This window comes from Rhinopithecus roxellana, chromosome 7, assembly GCF_007565055.1.
Source record: "Rhinopithecus roxellana isolate Shanxi Qingling chromosome 7, ASM756505v1, whole genome shotgun sequence".
Lineage (NCBI taxonomy): Eukaryota > Metazoa > Chordata > Mammalia > Primates > Cercopithecidae > Rhinopithecus > Rhinopithecus roxellana.
Genome location: NC_044555.1, coordinates 107,711,233 through 107,733,718, shown reverse-complemented (window position 1 = coordinate 107,733,718; position 22,486 = coordinate 107,711,233). Strand labels below are relative to the sequence as shown.

The window sequence follows — 22,486 nt, the reverse complement described above, 5'->3', positions numbered from 1 at the left end:
CAAATTGACATTCATTATTAACCATCACAAGTTCACCCCTTGTAAACCTGAACCCATACACATCTCCTGAGATCATACATAATCTTAAAATAAAGAAAATAATAAGGTCATAATTACACCTAACATAATACAAACTATTCTTCATACAACCGGAAACGCACCAATCACCAACCCAAATACTATTACATAATGTTAACAATACTTAAATGCTGAAATGAACTCAATAAATCTTATGTCACATGATACAGGAGAAAGGAAATAAAATGAAGGTATTTTCTTAGTACAATTGTATACATGCACAAATATGTTTTCAACAAAAGAAGGAGGAAATACACTTAACATGTCTGCAGCTGATCACGTGGTGGTAGCTGCTATTGAGGAATACCTTCTACTGCCCACTCTGTATTCCCTTTGCCTTCAGTAAGCACCTCAGCAGGTCATGTTGTTTTTGTTTGTTTTTGTTTTTTGTTTTTGTTTTTTCCTGGTGGAGTGACCCAAACCTTCATTCCTGAAGGGTCTGGGTTATTTGTAGTCCTGCCTGGATTTGGCTGTTGTAGTTTCCCATTGAGCTTAATCACAGGGCATAGTAATACTAAGAGACACCCTAATGGATCTCCTGTATTCCATGCATACTCCTCCTTACCTCTGTTGTGGAGTAGTATGGCTGATTTCATCTTAACAGTCCAGGTCAATCACCCCAGCCGACACTGTAAGTCCTGTCTTAGCCTGTTGATTAAAGGTAGAAGGAACTCAAAGGGTCCAGGTGGCAATCTTAATTTTTTAGTTTAATGGAACCATTATGTCTCCTGGTGGCAGCATTCCTCCCTCTGGAACTAAGACCACTAGGCCAGCACAACATAATGTCCCAAAATCAAGAAAGGAAAAGTTTTGCTAGTGGATCACTGGGGGTAATGGTGAGTGGTGTCACTTCCACTTCCACCCCTTGATTCCCGGACATGTAAACCCTGGCTATTGGAGAAATAGTACCATATATTGGAGGCTGATTCAGAGCATACACAGCCTTCTGGAGAACTTTGCCCCAGCCCTGCAAAGCATTGACACCTAGTTGGCATTGTAAGTGTGACTTCAAAAGGCCATTCCACTGTTCTACCAATCCAGCTACTTCAGGATGATGGGGGACATGGTAAGACCAGTGAATTCCATGAGCATGAGCCCACTGCTACACATCTTTAGCTGTAAAGTGAGTGCCTTGGCCAGAGGCAATGCCGTGTAGAATACCATGACGGTGGATAAGGCATTCCTTGAGTCCACTAATGGTAGTCTTGGCAGAAGCATTACATGCAGAATGGCAAACTCATATCTGGGGTGTCTATTCCAGTGAGGACAAACCTCTGCTCTTTCCATGATGGAAGAGTTCCAACATAATCAACCTGCCACCAGGTAGCTGGCTGATCACCCAGAGGTGCCATATCGAGTACTCAGAGTTGGTCTCTGCTGCTGGCAAACTGGGCACTCAGCACTGGCCATAGTCAAGTCAGTCTTGGTGAGTGGAAGTCCATGTTGCTGAGCCCATGCATAACCTCCATCTCTGCCACCATGAACATTTTGTTTATGGCCATTGGGTGATAACAGCAGTGGCTGGGAAAGAGCCTGAGTGGTGTGCACAGAATGGGTCATTCTATCTACTTGATTATTAAAATCCTCCTCTGCAAGGGTTACCCATTGGTGAGCACTCACATGGGATACAAATATCTTCAAGTTTTTGACCACTCAGAGAGGTCCATCCACATACCTCTTCCCCAAGTTTCTTTGTCACCAATTTTCCAGTCATGCTTTTTCCAAGTCCCTGACCATCCAGCCAAACCATTGGCTACAGCACATGAATTAGTATATAATTGCACACCTGGTCATTTCTCCTTCCATGCAAAGTGCACAACCAGGTGCACTGCTAGAAGTTCTGCCCACTGAGAAGATTTCTCTTTACCACTGTCCTTTAGGGATGTCCTAGAAAGGGGCTATTGTGCTGTAGCTGTCCACTTTCGGGTGGTGCTTGTACATCATGAACTATCTGTGAACCAGGCCTTAGTCTTTGCTTCCTTGTCAACAGATCATAGGGAACTCCTCATGAGGCCATTGGTGCAGGCTGGGGGAAAGAATGCAGGGGAGAGAGGAAACCATGGGCATTTGAGCCACTTCCTAATGTAACTTACTTGTGCCTTCAAGACCTGTTGGAGCCGGATCACATATATACCCCTTCCATTTGATGATGGAATGCTGCTATGCATGACCCACCTTACGGCCAGATAGGTCAGAAAGCACTCAGTTCATGATAGGCAGTTCAGGTCACATGGTGACTTGATGGCCCAGAGACAAATGTTCAGTTTCCACCAACGCCCAGTAACAGACCATGAGCTAGCTCTCAAAAGGGGAGTAGTTATCTGCAGAAGATGACAGGGCCTTTCTCCAAAATTCTAGAGGCCTGCTCTGTGATTCACCTACTAGGGCCTGCCAAAGGCTCCAAACAGCATCCCTATCTGCCACTGACACCTCAAGCACCATTGGATCTGCTGCATCATATGGCCCAAGTGGCAGAGCAACTTGCACAGCAGCCTGGACCCGTGGCAGAGCCTTCTCCTTTTCTGGACCCCACTCAAAACTGACAGCCTTTCATGTCACTCAATAAATGGGCTAGAGTGACACATCCAAATAGGCCCACCAGGCATTGTGCCACTTTCTTGGTTGTAGGAGGGGCCAAATGCAGCAACTTATCCTTCACCTTAGAAGGAATATCTTAATAGGCCCCACACCACTAAATCCCTATACATTTTAGTGAAATAGAAGGTCCCTAAATTTTAGTCAGATTTATTTCCCATCCTCTAGCATGCAAATATCTCACCAATAAGTCCACTGTGTTTGCTACTTCTTGCTCACTGGATCCAATAAGCATAATGCCATCAATGTAATGGACAAGTGTGATATCTTGCGGAAGCAAAAAGTAATCAAGTTCTCTTCAAATAAGATTATGACACAAAGCCGGAGAGTTTATAATCCCATGAAGTAGAACAGTAAAGGTATATTGCTGGCCTTGCCAGATGAAGGTAAATTGCCTGTGGTAGGCCTAATGGACAGGAATGCAGAAAAATGCATTTGCCAAGTCAATGGCTGCATACCAGGAACCAGGAGATGTGTTAATTTGCTCAAGCAATGAAACCACATCTGGCACAGCAGCTGTAATTGGAATCACCATTTGGTTAAGCTTACAACAGTCCACTGTCATTCTCCAAGATCCATCTGTCTTCTGCACAGGCCAAATGGGCGAGTTGAAGAGGGATATGGTGGGAATTACCACCCCTGCATCTTTCAAGTCCGTGATGGTGGCACTAATCTCCACAATCCTTCCAGGGATGCAATACTGTTTTTGATTTACTATTCTTCTAGGAAAAGGCAGCTCTAATGTCTTCCATTTGGCCTTTTCCACCATAATAGCCCTCACCCTACCAGTCAGGGAGCCAGTGTCGGGGTTCTGCCAGCTGATAAGTATGTCTATGCCAATTATGCATTCTGGCATTGGGGAAATGTCAACAGGATGAGTCCGGGAACCCACTGGACCCACTGTAAGTTGGACCTGAGCTAAAACTCCATTAATTACCTGATCTCCATAAGCCCCTAATTTAACTGGAGGACCACAATGACTTTTCGGCTCCCCTGGAATCAATGTCAGCTCAGAGCTACTGCCCAGTAGTCCCCAAAATGCCTGATCATTTCCCTTTTCCTAATGCACAGTTACCCTGGCAAAGGGCCAGAGGTCGCCCTGGGGAAGGACGAGAGAAAGATTCACTGCATAAATTTTCAGTAATGTAGTGGGGTCTTTCCTCAAGGATACACAACCTCCCCTTCATTCAAGGGATACTAGGTCTGTAAACTGGCCCAAGTCTGGAAATTGATTGAGGGGCCATGCTTCTCTGTTTTTATAATTCAAATTAGTCTTCTGTCCATTTGACCTGGAAGTTTTCTGCTTATATAAATTAAGTAGGAATGCAGTAGGTTTCTTACTAATTTCACTTCAAGGAACACTGTAATTAATTAGCCAATGCCAGAGCTCTACACGAGTCAGATTACTCTGATTGCTACGTTGCCTCTGTTGTCCATTATGGTAGCTATGCCCACCTTGCATTTTATGGTTGAGTGCTGCTACTTGGCCCCTGCCACCTTCAGATCCAATTATTCTCATGGTATTTAAATTCTGTAGTTGAGTGACTGTGGTTCTCACTGTTAGATCTGACATACAGAGAAGAGCAATTACAGAAGATGCATGTGCTGCCCTCACAAATCTATTTCACAAGGCATGGGTCACAAGTATATGTTCTGGACCCTCCCAGCTGGGATGAGTAGGTCTAAAGTGACTAATCCATTCCACAATCCCAAACTCCCTAAGCCTTTGGATCTCTTCCTCTACATTAAACCAAGGGAGATCAGGCATTTCCAGCTCACTCACAGTGGGCCAACATTTAATCCATATTTAATCTAACCAAACAAATAAACTATTAGAACCTCAACTCCCCAAGCTGCAACATTAAATGCAGAGTCCCTACTTAGTGAGCCTAAATCAATAAAATCAGCCAGATCCAACTCGATGTTCCTTCCACCATTATCCCACACCTTTAATATCCGTTCCCAAGCTTGTTCTCCAGATTTGTTGATATAAATTAGAAAACTCAAGCAGTTCTTTTCGAGTGTAGCACAACTCCTCATGGGTCACACTCTCAACCTCACCTCTAGGGGCCCGCCGGGATTTTAGTCTAGTCATAGGTCTAGAAGCAGACAGAGGTGTTGGGGGTGGCTCCTAAGGAGAATCAACATTATCTTGCCTGGCAACTGCCTCAGGGGAGGTCATTATTTTTGCCTCAGGCAGTGCAGGGTTTATCTCCTCAGATAAAGGTGGAAAGGCTGATGGCAGCATGGGTTGGGAGGGGATGTTGCCATTATTGGAGATGGGGAAGCTGTTTCTTCTAGCAAAAAAAAAGTTCATCCTAATTTATAAACGCAATGTCCCCAGCTTCATCAGTGTTCTCCCACATGTCCCCATTCCAAGTTGCAGGGTCTCATTCTTTTGCAATCAATGCGCACACTTTAACAGTAGACACCTCATGAGGTTGTGCATGTACCCTTCATTGCAAGTCGGTCACTCACATGTTAAAAGCTTGTATCTGTTTTTCTAAAATTTCAGCTCTTTCTCTACAGGAGATAAGACTCTCACTCAAGGCAATCTTAGCATATCTGAGGCTCAGTATCTGCTTCTGAAGCTGGGAGATAGAATCCCTGAGTTCATCATTTTCTTTCATCACTTTCTCCACTAAAGTTATGAGCAACCAATCAGCTTCATTATGTTCCTTAGTTCTCCACATATGGTCAAAGGTATTATGTATAGAGTCACTAAACTCCTTGCCTCTCACAAGTGATAAATCAAGAGTGTCAAATGCATTTATTTTGCATAACTCTCTAAACAGGTCATGCCAAGGACTATCAGTGTTCTCCACACTATTAGAAGTAGAGCCCTTAGCATTTTGGGCTCTAATTATATTAAGCAGCCAACTACAGAAACCCCCAAACCAACAAAAGAACTCCATTCTTAATATTCTGTTCCTCTAGAATCACTTCTGGTACCAGAATCTGTGTTAGGGTTCTCTAGAGGAACACAACATATACACATATATATACATATATATATACACACACATATATATACATATATATATATACACACATATATATACATATATATATACACATATATATACATATATATATACACACATATATATACATATATATATACACACATATATATACATATATATATACACATATATATACATATATATATACACATATATATACAATATATATACACATATATACATATACACACACATATATATACATATATACACACACATATATATACATATATACATATATGTACACACATATATATACATATATACATATATGTACACACATATATATACACACACACATATATATACGTATATACACACACACATATATATACGTATATACACACACACACACACACATACATATGTATATAATACATATAAAGTTTACTAAGTATTAACTCACACAATCACAAGTTCCCAAAACAGGTCGTCTGCCTGAGGAGCAAGGATAGCTGAGGAGTAAGGCTGAGGAGCAATAATAGCCAGTACAAGCTCCAAAACAGAAGAACATGGAGTCCCATGTTCTAAAGCAGGAAGCATCCAGCAGGGGAGAAAGATATAGGCTGGGAGGCTAGTCTAGTCTCTCTTTTCACATTTCTCTGCCTGCTTATATTCTAGCAGTGCTGACAGCTGATTAGATTGCGCCCCACTCAGATTAAGGGTGGGTCTGCCTTTCCCAGCCCACTGACTCAAATGTTAATCTCCTTTGGCAACACTCTAACAGACACACCCAGAATCAATACTGTTTATTTTTTAATCCAATCAAGTTGACACTCAGTATTAACCATCACATACATACATTGGAATATTATTCAGCCTTAAAAAATGAAATTCTGCAATATACAACAACATGGGTGAACTTTGAAAACATTATGCTGTTTGAATTAAACTAGTCACAGAAGGATAAACATGCATGACTGCACTTATATGAAGTATCTAAAATATTCAATTTCATAGAGTCAAAAAATGGAATAATATTTGCCAGAAGCTAGAGAATGAAGGAAATGGAGAGTTACTAATCAACTGGCATAAAATTTCTGTTAAGCATAATGAATAAGTTCTAGAGATCTGATGTACAATATTGTACCCATAGTCAACAATGCTGTACTGTATGCTTTAAAAAGTGTTAAGAAGACAGATTTCATGTTGTGTTCTCATTGCATGAAGTAATTTTTAAAAATTAAAAGGGCAGGCCAGGCACCGTGGCTCACACCTGTAATCCCAGCACTTTGGGAGACCAAGGAGGGCAGATCACAAGGTCAGGAGATCGAGACCATCCTGGCTAACAAAGTGAAACCCCATCTCTACTAAAAATACAAAAAATTATCCAGGCATGGTGGCAGGCACCCGTAGTCCCAGCTACTAGGGAGGCTAAGGCAGGAGAATGGCATGAACCTGGGAGGTGGAGATTGCAGTGAGCCAAGATCGCGCCACTGCACTCCAGCCTGGGCGACAGACTGAGACTCCATCTCAAAAAAATAAAAATAAAAATAAATAAATAAATAAATAAAAGGATAAGTGACTATTTGTGTGCCTAACATATGTAAGACTCTGTTACATACTTTATTTTTATTTGCCTTTACAGATTAATTTGTTTATCTAATATTTATTGAGTTCCTATTACGTTCCAGGTACTGGGGATTTAGCATGAATGCAACAACAAAAATCCCTGCCACATATAGCTTATATTCTATCAGGAACAAATAGACAATAAACAATAAACATAATGCAGATAACTAATATTAAAAGCAATATGTACAAATAAAATGTAGATGAAGGAAATTACAAGTGGAGAGGAAGTGAGCTACAATTATAAATGAGGTGAACAGGGTACTCTTCATTGAGATTTTTAGGAAAGAACAAGGTAAACCTCATTAGATATTTGGGGAACAATATTCTAAAAATACAGAACAGCAAATACAAAAGTTAGCATGGCTCAGTGTGCTCAAGGAAGAACAGGGCAACCAGTATGTCTGGAAGAGACAGAGTGATGAAGAGAGAGAAGGAAAAGATCAAGTAAGGGACAGATAGGAGCATTTCAAGTAGAGCTTTATAGGTCATCATAAGGACTTTGGATTTTACACTGAGAGATGGCAATGCACTGGAGGGTTTTGAATAGAAGAAAGATATTATTTGGCTTACAATTTAATATAATTATCTGGTTACTATATTGATAATATATTATACAGTGGCAAGAATGCAAGCCAGGGACACCAGAAAGGAAACTACTGAAATAATCCATGTGAGAATTGATGGTGGTTCAGACAACAATAATAGCAGAGGAGATTGGAAGAAGTAATTGGATTCTGGTGATGTTTTGAATGTAAGGCCGACAGCATTTCCTGAATTATTGAATGTGGTCTGTTAAATAAGGCAATCAAGAATGTTTGCAAGTTGTTCATCTAAGCAACTGAGCAGATGGAATTGCCATTTACTGAAAGAGGAAAGATATTGGGTGTTGGCGGGGGGGTATCAGGAGTTCAGTTTGGGACAAGTTACATTTGAGATGCCTATTAGATATTAAAGTAGACACATTAGGTAAACAGTTGAAAATGTAAGTTTACAGTTTGAGGCAGAGGTGTGGAGTGAAGAAGTAATTATTATTGTATTTGGCTCATAGATGGCAGTTGAAGCTGTGAAGCTAAATGAGATCAATAAAGGGATGTGTGTAGACAAAATAGAAGTCCTGAGATTAAGCCCAAGGGCACTGCTACATTATGATGTCATGAAGAAAAGGATAGAAGTGATAAACAAAGGAGACAGAGACAGATGACCAATGAGGTACTGAGGAACAGAGTGTGGTTTCCTGGAAGCCAAATACATGTGTATCAAGAAGGGTAAATTGCTGTTACTGAAACAAGTAACATAAGGTATGAAAACTGACCTCTGCATCTATGAAAATTAAAGTCATCAATGACCTTGACAACAATAGTATCAGTGGAGTCATGGAAGGAATAGCCTTATTGAAATGGGTTAAAAGGAAATGGGAGAAGAGGATTTGAAGACCACATACAGACAAATTTAAGGAGTTTTGAGGCAAAAGAGAACACAGAAATTGGGTACGAGTTAGTGGAGAAAAGAGGTGTGAAGTAAAGAGAATGGTTTCTTTTAACATGGGAGAAATAGAGTATATTTGTATACTGAGAGGAATACTCAAGTTAAAAGAAAAAGTGATGATGTTGGAGAGAGATAAGAGAATTGCTGAAGTAATGTTCCAGAGTAAGTGAAAATGGTTAGGATCTAGTACAAAAGTAGAGAGTCTGATTTTATTAGGAGTACAGAGAGTGTATGTTATTATTTATTCTAAAAACAGGACAGTGAAGTATATAAGTTCAGATTCTGATAGATAGGGAGATATAGTCATGGGAGTCAACGGAATATACCCTGGGGCCAAGACTATGCATTGTGTTCTTCCCTTTGGTCTTTATATCCACACTCCCCTTAAATGTTAAACATATTCCACCACAGGTAGCCATCACTGATGTTACAGAAAAATAACTGCACTTGGAATTTAACACATTGTGTTTGAGCCCCAGCTCCACAATGTACTAGTCTGTGATCCTGTGCAAATTATCCCACTTCTCTGATCTGTTTTCTCAACTATAAAAAGAGTAGCTAAGACAATTACCAAAAAGTTATGTGAAAACACTTAGTGACTAAAGCTAAATGATTTTGAAAGTAACTTTAACTACAGGAAGACCATTCTGGTCAACTGAAATATCATGTAAAAACCTATTATATGAGAAGATAAAGGCAGACATCCTTTGGTTACTGTGGAAGTATGTAGTTTGAAGCACTGTCTACTTACCCCCTCCCCCCACCACCAACTTTGACAGCTTTTGAAAGGGTTTTACAGGGTCTCTATACTTCTGAGGAACAGTTGAAAGCCACTTCAACCTACAAATACTTCATATTATTATTGTTAACCCACTATTTATATGTTACACATATGTATCTTTAATGCTTGATATAACTTGATTATCCTATTGATAAACATGCCTATGCAGTTCGTTTACAAGCATTGAGTCCAGCCATGTCTGCAAAATAGTCCTTAGTCCAAACTTGATCTCCTCACTGTTGAATTTGTCCTTTTCTATCTTGATTCTTAGGTTGCTCCAGCATAAGGGCCATCTTCTGCCCATGGTCATGAGGCAACAGGTTGGACAATGTTTCAAACTCTCAAGATATAATGATATTATGTATTTATTTCCCTGTTCCCCAAAATACAGCAACTGGTTATCTATTTCCTACTTGACCCTTGTATACAAATGCTGCAGATTTTCATTTCAACTGACTCTCTTGTGGTAAATCTCCTATTAAGCTGTCACCTCCTTCCCCATAATATATCACTATTCTTCACCTCACAGGATCTTCATGATTTTTTTCCATCCTTTTCTGGCTAAAGAGGCTGCAGCACTTTCTCCAGAAATAGATTAGTTAAATTTGGACTTGTCAAACCATGGGGATATCTCCATAATTGTTTCTATTCACCATTATTCACTTGTTTATACACAATTAGTGTAAGTATAGTGCTTCAGAGCCTTGGTACTAGAGCCACACTTCCAGGATCCAAAGTTATCCCACTTAATATCTGTGTAACTTTGTGCAAGTTAATTAACTGATTTATGTTTAATTTTTTTCATCCAACTTGGGGATGATTATGATAATGACTATAATAGTAACATTTATTGAGCCTTGTTATCATCATGTTATTATTCCTTTACATGAAAATTGTACTTACCTCATAAGGTAAGGATTAATTTGAGATAGTGCTATCAGAGTACATAGAATAATACCTGCAAATAGGTGCTCCATCAATATTAGATATGTTTTTCAATATAAATTCAATAAATGTTTATTGTGCACTGGCTATGTGGAAAGCAATATGCTGTTCCTTGGGGAAAACATTCTTTAAAAACACAGTTCATATCCTCAAAGAATTTTCTTGGGATACTAACACATGTACAAAAAGTCATTCCAATAAAGTACCATACATACTATCATTGAAGAATGCAGGAGATGCTATCTTAGCATCATGGACAAAGCACCTAAGTCTGCCAGGAAAATTCTAGGAAAGCATCATAGAACAGGCAATTCCAGAACTGAGCTTTTAAGAATGAACAGAAGTTTAACAAGTAAATAAAGTGAAAAGGGGTATTCCAAGAAGAAAGCAAAACATATATGCAGGTACCTGAAGCAATATAGTAAATTAAGGAGGGTTCAGAGAAATGTCAATAGATTAGAAACACTTGACAGTAAAGTCTAAGGAAGGAAGGAGTGGAGGGGAATAGAAGGGTAGAAGCATTATAAGCCGAAAGGCAACAGTTCTCAAATTTTCAGGTCTCAGGAGTTGTTTATACTCTAAAAATTTATTGAGGATCCCAAAAGGTTTCTGTTTATATGGGCTGCATCCATAAATATTTATGGTATTAAGGTTATAACTGACGAGATTTTAAACATCGTAACATTAGAATATGTAAGCAAACTTTCCATGCTTTCTGAAAAAGTTTGTTGTATACTTTTGAGAAAATAAGAATGGAAAAAAAACCATTTCCAATGGCAATGAGAAAAAAGATATTTCAAGGGAAGATGGGTCAATGATAACAGCTCTACTCCACAAAGATTAGTCAAGTATCCATGTTGGGTTTTACAAAAACACATTTTCATTCTTTTCTTTGCAGAGGATTTTATGTGTTATGGTGCATTCATTTATTGAAGTTTAAACATACTAGACAATGCTTGGGGATACATAAGTTTGTCATTTTCAGTCTTGTGCCTTCAGCTATTATTTCTAATGAAGTTAACCTCTATATCTTTATCTCTGGCACTGACTTCTTTACCAAGCTTCAGCACAATTCGCCACTGTTGGACATCTTTCCACAGAGTCCCTCCCACAACTTGAGTATTGGCACATAATAATCACATAATTCAGTGAAAATATTCATTGGCTCCCTATTATATACCAGGCACTATTTTAGAGGTTGAAGATCTTGCAATCAGTTAGTCAGAAAAACATATCTGACCACATAATATTCCAGTAAGGGTGATAGGCAATAAAGACACACATGAAAATATGGAATATGTTGAAATGCAGTTAATTCAATGAATGAAAGTAGCACACATTTTCACTGAGCCAACTATAACCCACAATTCCATTAGTATGTAGAGTAGATCATTGCCTTCCTTTGTAGACCTCATTCATTTTCACAGCCACAGGTGTGAAATGAATGAGGTCTACAAAGGAAGGCAAATACATAGTTCTAATATTTGTTCCCTCCAAATCTCATGTTGAAATTTGATCCTCAATGTTGGAGGTGTTTGGATCATGGGGGTGGGTCTTTCATGAATTGTTTGGTGCCATTCTCAAAGTACTGAGTGAGTTCTTGCTCTATAGTAATGAGTGAGTTCTTGCTGTGAAAACTGATTGTTACAAAGAGTCTGGCACTTCTTCCTCTCTCTCCCTCTCTCTTGCCACATGACATCTGTTCCCCTTCCCTTTCTGTCATGACTGCTGGCAGCCTGAAGCCCTCACCAGAAGCAGATGCTGGTGCCATACTTCTTGCACAATCTGCAGAACTATGAGACAAATAAACCTCTTCTTTTATAAATTACTCACTCGTGTATTCCTTTATAGCAACAAAAAATGGGTTAAGAGAGGCTACAAGAGACTATGTAGGGTACAAAAGGGTATGTAGGAGGGTCTATAGCATTCAAACTCTGATATTAGTTTAGCTGGTTATAGAAAAGTGCCAATTATCCTATGAATAAGAGTTCACATTTTATTTGGGTATACTATTCTAAAATTTCTTGTATCACCACAACCTACAGTTTACCACCAGCACCCCTCTCAAAAAATGTGTTCTCTTGATTAAAAAATCAAACAGTGAGTAAAAGAATGTCAAAATACATCAGCAAAGTCTATCCTCAAACCCAGAATAACAACTCCAAGCTCATGCCTTACTGAAGATAGGTTGAGAACGACATTTTTACTCAGTAGCTAGTACAGAAAAATATAGATAATATATACATAAATGTAGTTCAGAGAAAACACCATATACCCTATATTTACATTGATCCAAAAGGTAAAACAATGAGCCTATTTAGATCATACTCACTGCAGCAAAATTATAACATATTAATATGTAGCATAATTTTAGCATATCTAATTTATTTAGATCAGATCACATTTATTCTAAGAAGATGTTTTAACATCAGATGTTTAGAAATGAGCACCAATAAGGATTATCAGCATAGGCATACTTCTTTAACAAGTTATTTGAACATTTAGTGCAAAAGCACAGCATTGGAAACATTTGATGAAGACCATGTTAAGTCTATAAGCAATTTTATTTCCTTTAGTAGATATTTTGAAAATAAAATAAATGAAAGCTCTTGGAGAAAGGACATACAGATGTGCCTTTGAAAACTAAGTGCCTTCTACAAGGGCACGCTGAATTTAAAATTATGTAATACATTTATAAACCAAGAAAACTGTCTATTTGAACAAGTTTGAATCAACTGAGGAAGAATGAACTACTTCTTAAACTTGTTTTATTTATTTATTTATTTATTTATTTATTTATTTATTTAGAGATGGACTCTTGCTCTGTTGCTCAGGCTGGAGTGCAGTGACGTGATCTCGACTCACTGCAACCTCTGCCTCCTGGGTTCAGGCGATTCTCCTGTCTCAGCCTCCTGAGTATCTGGGACTACAGGCATGTACCACCATGCCAGGCTAATTTTTGTATTTTTAGTAGAGACAAGGTTTCACCATGTTGGTCAGGCTGGTTTCAATCTCCTGACCTCAAATGATCTGTCTGCCTCGGCCACCCAAAGTGTTGGGATTACAGGCGTGAGCTACCATGCCCAGCCAACTTGCATCATTTAGCCATTAAATAATATTTAATAAATATTAAATGGGCTAAATAATGGGCTTGGTAGTTTAATTGTTGCCATTCTTCTAAATGCAATCCGATGTAAAGATAATGTGTCAGGAAATGTACTGAACACTTTAGTCAGTATTCCACGTATTATTTACCTTTCAAAGTAGGCATAGTGATAATAGACTATCATAGATAGATCATCATACATTTAGGAAAAAATACTTAAGGCTCCCAAAGATTCATTTATTTACAAAGTATTTGAGTACTTGGTTTATATGTGATGTAAAGAAATATGCTTCTTCTACCTGTTCAAGACCCATTCTACACTTGATAACAGCACTTCTTTTGTTCTACAGAGAACCACTACTTCACATTCTAGACTGTCCCAGCTCCAGGCATGGACATGTGACCCAGGCTTGGCTGATCAGCATATGACACGTGGATGGGCTTTGACACTTGTTCAGAGATGAGCATTTGGTCCAATTAAGCCAAAAAGACAATCCCAGGACATCTTGCAGAACCTCTGGCAATGCGAACTCTCTTCTGCTGGAACTGTTAACTCTGAGGTTATAAGCCTAGAGAGCTAGAAACCAGCAACCCCATGGAAAATGTCAGCTAAAGAATGAAATCATCTGAAAGCGGCATAGTCAATGAATTGGAATGAGGAATTGAAATAATGTAGGAAGAAACAGAATCTATCGATTACCACAGTTTAATCTCTGGGTCAGACTATGTTTGCAGCAAGTCCTACCCATATATTTCTCATACAAATAAAGCAATAAATCAATCCAATCCTGGGCTTGTCTTGTTGAGAGTTTTCTAATTACTACTTAAATCTACATATGTGTTATTGGTCTATATTTATTCCTGATTCAGTGTTGGTAGATTGTATGTTTTTAGGAATTTATCCATTTATTCTAAGTTATCCAATATGTTGGCATATAATTATTTATAATAGTCCCTTATAATCAGTTTTAATTCTGAGGCATCCATTCTACTGTTGAAGCTATCATTTCTAATTATTTGAGTATTTTCTCTTTTCTCTTAGTCTAAGGATTTGTCAGTTTTGATTTTTTTTTTCAAAAAACCAATTCATAGTTTAATTTTTTTCTATCATTTTCCGTTCTTCATTTATCTCTGCTCTGATCATTATGTTTTTCCTTCTGCTAACATCAGGTGTAGCCTGTTCCTGTTTTTCTAGTTTAGTGAGGTATAAAGATAGTTATTTGAAAACTTTTTCAATGTAGGCAGTTATTGCTATAAACATCCCTCTTAGAACTGTGATTACTTCATATCACAAATTTTAGTAAATTATCTTTTCATTTGCCTTGAGATATTTTTTAGATTCTCTTTTGACTACTTCTTTGACTCAGTAATTGTTCAAGATTATGTTATTTAGTGTCCACATATTTGTGAATTTTCCCTTTTTTAATGTTAATCTTTCAAGTTTTATTCCATTGTGGTCAAAAAATATACTTGGTATAATTTTGATATTTTAAATTTGTTCAGTGAACTAACACATGATCCATTCTGCAGAATTCTCCATGTATGCTTCAGAAGAATGTGTGTTCTTCTGCTGTTGGAAGAAAAGTACTGTATATGTCTGTTAGGTCTATTTAGCCTATAGTATTGCTAAAGTCCACTATTTATTAATTTTCTGTCTAGAAGTTCTATTCATTATTGATAGTGGGGTAATTAAATTTTTCTACTATTATTCTGTTATCATTTCTCCTTTTAGATTCGTCAATATTTGCTTTAAGTAATCTGATATTGAGTGCATATATATTAATAACTGGTATAACTTCCTGTTAATTTTACCCTTTTATTATTATGTAAAGAGCTTTATTCTATCTAGAGACAATTTTAACTTAAATTCTATTTTGATAAAAGTATAGCCACTCCTGCTTAATTTTGGTTGCCAATCACATGGAATAAATTTTTCCTTCCCTGTAGTTTCAACTTATGTATGTCCTTAAATCTAAAGTGAGTTTATTATACAGAACATACAGTTGGATATTCTTCCTTTTTATTCTTTAACCTGTTCAGCCACTCTATCTTTTTAGTGGGGAAGTTAGTCCATTAACATTTAAAGTAACAAATGACAGGGATGGATTTACTATTGCCATTTTGTTTATATTTGTATGTTTGTCTTACAGGTCTTTTTTTTTCCCTTTTTTTATTCTTTTATGTTTCTTTGTTTTATTGTGTTGATAGGCTTTTAATCCTTTCTCTTTTTCTTTTTTTATAGTAACTTCTATAGGTATTGTCTTTGTGGTTACAAAAGAGCATACACAAAATACCTTATAGAAATAGTTTGAGCTGATAGCAACTTCACTTGCATAGAAGAAGTCTTTACTTTTACATCTCCTCCACCCACTTTGTTTGCTGTAGATGTCACAACTTACACATATTTATATAGACATTAAAATAATTAACTTATAATTGTTTTAACACTTTTGTATTTTAACTTTATAGAATTAAAAGTAATTTATCCACTACCAGTATAGTAATACAATATTCTGGTTTTGTCTATATAGTTTCCTTTACCAATAAGTTTCATACTTTCTTAAACTCTCTTCTTGCTATTTATTACCCTTTCATTTCAAATTAATGAATATCCTTTAGAATTTCTTGTAAGGCAAGATTAGTAGTAATAAACTTTTGGTATTCAAAGTGCTGGAATGAAAACAACTTTCAACCAAAAATACTATACCCAGCAAATCTGTCCTTCAAACATGATTGGGGAATAAAGATTTTATCAGACAAAGTTTTAGGGCATTTATTACCACTAGTCTTGCCCTACAATAAATTCTACAGGGAATTCATTAATTTAAAATGAAAGGATAGTAAATAGCAAGAAGAAAGTATAAGACAGTATGAAACTTATTGGTAAAGGAAACTATATAGACAAAACCAGAATATTGTATTACTATAATGGTGGTGCATAAATTACTTATAATTCCAGGGCAAAATTACAACACAAAAGTGTTAAAATAACAGTGGATACCCACTCCCTTCTGACCTACAAGTTTCCTGCTGAAAAATCCACTGAAAAGTTCAGGACATTATTGTTTCACTGCTGAATTCAATCAAAGAATAAAAGAAGAATTAATACCAATCCTTGTTAAAACATTACAAAAAGCAGAAGTAGAGTGAATACTTCCAACTCCTTTTATAAAGGTAGAATCATTCCAACATCAGAGCCAGACAAAAATTAAAAATAATAAAATTACAGGCTAGCACATCTAACATATATGTAAAACTCCTCAGTAAAATACTAGAAAACCAAATTTAATAACACATGAAAATATTATATCATGACCAAGTGGGATTTATCCATGGTATACAGTTATTTTAACATATACAAATCAAAAAATGTGATACACCACATTACTAGAATAAAAGACAAAAAACACGATCATCTCAATAGATGCAGAAAGAGCATTTGCTAAAGTACAATATCCATTCGTGATTTAAAAAATAACCTCTCAATAAAATAGGTATAAATGAGATATTTTCCAATATAATACAGGCCATTTATTAAAATGCCACAGCTGCTGGTTCCTCTCTGAGCGGAGACGGCAAATGGCAGACTTCGACCTATGACAATCGGGCCTACAGCAGCTTCGGTGCGGCAGAGGGTCCCGCGGCAGTGCTGGTGGCCATGGTTTCCGTAGCCAGAAGGAGTTGCCCACAGAGACCCCCTACACAGCCTACGTAGGAAATCCACCTTTTAATAAGGTTCAGGGCGACATAGATGCTATCTTTAAGGATCTCAGCATAAGGAGTGTATGACTAGTCGGAGACAAAGACACAGATCAATTTAAAGGATTCTGCTATGTAGAATTCGATGAAGTGGATTCCCTTAAGGAAGCCTTGACATACAATGGTGCACTGTTGGGCAATGGGTCACTTCATGTAGACATTGCAGAAGGCAGAAAACAAGATAAAGGTGGCTTTGGATTCAGAAAAGGTGGACCAGATGACAGAGGAATGGGTAGCTATCGAGAATCTAGAGGTGGATGGGATTCCCAGGATGACTTCAATTCTGGCTTCAGGGATGACTTCTTAGGGGGAAGGGGAGGTAGTCGCCCAGGTGACTGGCAAACAGCCCCCACCATGGGCAGCCGCTTAAGAGATGGCCCTCCCCTCCGCAGATCCAACATGGATTTCAGAGAACCCACAGAAGAGGAAAGAGCACAGAGAACACGACTCCAGCTTAAACCTCGAACAGTCAGGACACCCCTCAATCAAGTAGCCAATCCCAACTCTGCTATCTTTCGGGGGTGCCAGGCATAGAGAGGAAGTCGTTCAAAAGGAGCAAGAATGAGCCTGCGGCTGAGAGGGAATGGGGCATGGGGGGTCAGAGCAGGACCACAGCCTGCAGCTCTCCTGCAGCCGCCACTCCCACGCCTGCCGTTGGCCTCCTCACAGTGGAAACACAGCTTGTGAATGCATGTCAGCTGTTAACAAGTGGTTTTTGGTACATTCTTGGCTTTGCTGTATCTATCTAGTGCCTATTTGTGCAGTTTTTTTCTTTCTTCTGCTGCTTCCCCATTTTCCTTATGTCCTTTTCCTCCTGCTCCTTGTTTTCCCAGCAGCACATGGGGTTCCTTGGAGGAGCAGAGGTGGCTGCTGTCAGTGGGACGTTTGGGCTGCGGTGCTGCGTCATTTTTCTCCTTTGCTTTCTGTTTTTACTTTAGACAGTGGCCCAACTCCAGGCATTTCCTTTCATTTCCTCAGTACTTCTCTTCTGACCTGCATGTTGAGTTCTGTATTGCTGGGGCTTCCAACAAAAATCAGAGTCACTGACAGAGGGAATGGCAGGGACCTTGTTGGTATTTGGCTGTGATGGATATAGAGATCAGAGGCACCTTGTTTTCACAACTAGGATAAAAATATCTGCAGGGTTCTTTCCATTCCTATTTAGAAGGAGTCCTGGCTCTATGACCCCCTCCCCAGTGAACTGTCCAAGCAGATAGGCTCACACGAGAAACAGTGAGGCTGAAAGTGGGGGCCAGGGAAGAGCGGTAGGGAGTCCACGGAGAAGATACAGTGAATGCTTGCATGTGTTCATACGTGTTTGTTACTGCTCTTTCAAGGCGGTGGTCCAGCTAGTTCACTCTTTTCACCGGGCGTGGTTGAGGCTCCCCTCTCTGGCCAGGTGTAGCAAATGGCCGGCTGGTTTCTTTTCTGCTGGGCCAAGGCGCTTTGGGGGTGGAGGGGGTGATGCTGGCGCTGCGCTGGGCTGACAGCAGCGCTGACGCCACGTTTCCCCCCATCCCTGTTGCCTGTGTGTTTGTATTGATCTGTTCCTAGTATAGGCAACATAATGAGATACTGTGCTTCCCACCTCCCCTTCAGTTCAGAGCCACAATGGGTCTAGAATCTGGTACTTTACTCATTTCCTTGGATAATTTAAATTGTACTATGCAGAGTGTCAGGAACCTTCAGATAGCCGTAGAGCACTGCAGCTGTCTAGGTCTGTGGCCACATCTTGGGGACACACTGGATTGTTCCCATGTGCAGGGTTCAGCACTTACTTGGGAGTGCTAGGGGTTAGGCTTTTGAGCTTGAACGCCTATGTGTGAACAGATGAAAAATCCTTCAGCATCCAAGTCCCAGTCTGTCCTATGGGGAGCACTTTGGGGGCGGCCGGCAGCAGGAGCCTGGGAAAGAGGCCCTCGCCAGGTGATGGCCGGGCCAAGGTGGCCTGGGGCGCCCAGCAGAGTGTGCTTAGTAGTTGGCCACCAGCTGTCATCCTTGGCTTTCCCTACTGTGTCTTTATTAAAAGGCCTCAGCAATCCACAGAACTCTCTCTCTCCTTCCTTCCACCTGTCAGCTTCTCTGCCTCCAAGATAAGAACCATTTGTGTAACACCAATACTCAACTTTAGAAAGACATGCATTATGTGGTTGTAATCAACCCCAATGCTTTCAGATGACCTACTTACATCTTCAATGTGGATAAGATAAAGAACAAAACAAATGCATCTAAACTTCTGGGCAATTCAGTTGACTTTTAAATGTAAGAATGGAATTCCAAACACTTAACACATTCAGCTATATGACAGAAAGCAAATCTATGGATATGGTATTTTGTCAATGATCTTTAAATAAAAGAAAACCTTATGTAATATTTACAAAAAAAAATTGCCACAGCTAACATTATAATCAGTGGAGGAAAACTGAAATGTTTCCTCTAGGATCTGGTAAAGGAAAGTATGCCCACTCTTACCATTTTCATTCAACACAGTACTGCAAACACCAGCAAGTGAACTCAGACAAGAAAAAAAGGATGCAAATTAGAAAGAAACAACATTATGTTTTAAGATAACATAATCCTATATATAAAAACAAAACTCTAAAGACACTGTATAGTACATTCTCACACTCCTTACGAAGACATACCCAAGACTGGGTAACTTATAAAGGAAAGAGGTTTAATTGACTTGCAGTTCTGCAGGGCTGTGGAGGCCTCAGGAAACTTACAATTATGACAGAAGAGGAACCAAATATGTCCTTCTTCACATGGCAGCAGCAAGGAGAAGTGCCAAGCAAAAGGGGAAAAAGCCTCTTATAAAATCATCAGATCTCATGAGAACTCAATATTATGAGGGCAGCAGCACAGGGGTAACCATCTTCATTATTCAATTACCTCCCAACAAGTCCCTCCAAAAATATGTGGGAATTATGGGAACTAAAATTCAAGATAAGATTTGGGGGGAGACACAGCAAAACCATATGAGACACAAACAAAAATTGTTAGAACTGATAAATGAATTCAATAAAGTGGCAGGATACAAACTCGATATGCAAAAATGAATTGTGTTTCTTTCTATCAACAATGGTCTATCTGGAAAGGAAGTGCAAAAAGTGATCTAATTTTAGAAAGCATCATAAAGAATAAAATGCTAGGTATAAATTTAACAAAAAAGATGAAAAATCTATACACTGAAAACTACAAAACATTGATGAAAGAAACTGAAGAAGACACAAGCAAATGGGAAAAAATTCCATGTTCATGAATGGGAAGAATTAAATTTGTTAAAATGACCATACTGCCATATAGATTCAATGCAATTCCTATAAAAATTCCAATGGCATTTTTTACAGAAATGGTAAAACCAATCCTAAAGTTCATATGAAATCACAAAAGACCCCAAATGCCTAAAGCAATCTGGATAGAAAAGAGAAAGTTGGAGGCATCATTACACCTCTTAATTTCAAATTATATTACAAAGATACAGTAATAAAAATGATATGGCACCAGCATAAAAATAGACACATAGACCACTGGGAGCAACAGGGAATCCAGAAATAAACCCAAGCACATAGTATGAACCAAATTTTGACAAGAGCACTACATCTAGAATGTAATATTGGAATAGTCCCTTCAATAAATAATATTGGGAAAACTGGATATCCACATGCAAAAGAATGAATTTGGACCCCTATCTTACACCACACACACACACACACACGAACACACAATAAAACAATCCTCAAAATGGATTAAAGACTTAAAATATAAGACCTAAATTCATAAAACTCCTAGAAGAAAGCATAAGGGAAAAGCTTTTTGACATTAGCATTAGCAATAATATTTTTTATTTTTATTTTTTATTATACTTTAAGTTCTAGGGTACATGTGCATAACGTGCAGGTTTGTTACATATGTATATTTGTGCCATGTTGGTGTGCTGCACCCATCAACTCGTCAGCACCCATCAATTCATCATTTATATCATGTATAACTCCCTAGTGCAATCCCTCCCCCCTCCCCCCTCCCCATGATAGGCCCCGGTGTGTGATGTTCCCCTTCCTGAGTCCAAGTGATCTCATTGTCCAGTTCCCACCTATGAGTGAGAACATGCGGTGTTTGGTTTTCTCTTCTTGTGATAGTTTGCTAAGAATGATGGTTTCCAGCTGCATCCATGTCCCTACAAAGGACGCAAACTCATCCTTTTTTATGGCTGCATAGTATTCCATGGTGTATATGTGCCACATTTTCTTAATCTAGTCTGTCACAGATGGACATTTGGGTTGATTCCAAGTCTTTGCTATTGTGAATAGTGCCGCAATAAACATACGTGTGCATGTGTCTTTGTAGTAGAATAATTTATAATCCTTTGGGTATATACCCAGTAGTGGGATGGCTGGGTCATATGGTACATCTAGTTCTAGATCCTTGAGGAATTGCCATACTGTTTTCCATATGGTTGAACTAGTTTACAATCCCACCAACAGTGTAAAAGTGTTCCTATTTCTCCACATCCTCTCCAACAACTGTTGTTTTCTGATTTTTTAATGATTGCCATTCTAACTGGTGTGAGATGGTATCTCATTGTGGTTTTGATTTGCATTTCTCTGATGGCGAGTGATGATGAGCATTTTTTCATGTGTCTGTTGGCTGTATGAATGTCTTCTTTTGAGAAATGTCTGTTCATATCCTTTGCCCACTTTTTGATGGGGTTGTTTGTTTTTTTCTTGTATATTGGTTTGAGTTCTTTGTAGATTCTAGATATTAGCCCTTTGTCAGATGAGTAGATTGCAAAAATGTTCTCCCATTCTGTAGGTTGCCTGTTCACTCTGATGGTAGTTTCTTTTGCTGTGCAGAAGCTCTTTAGTTTAATGAGATCCCATTTGTCAATTTTGGCTTTTGCTGCCGTTGCTTTTGGTGTTTTAGACATGAAGTCCTTGCCCATGCCTATGTCCTGAATGGTACTATCTAAGTTTTCTTCCAGTGTTTTTATGGTATTAGGTCTAACATCTAAGTCTCTAATCCATCTTGAATTAATTTTCATATAAGGAGTAAGGACAGGATCCAGTTTCAGCTTTCTCCTTATGACTAGCCAATTTTCCCAGCACCATTTATTAAATAGGGAATCCTTCCCCCATT

General features: G+C 38.5%; 1 pseudogene; it reads left to right on the top strand.

The window, feature by feature from the left end:
- LOC104665222 overlaps positions 1-17,915 on the top strand; it is a 54,891-nt pseudogene extending 36,976 nt beyond the window's left edge.
- The last annotated feature ends 4,571 nt before the right edge of the window (positions 17,916-22,486 follow it).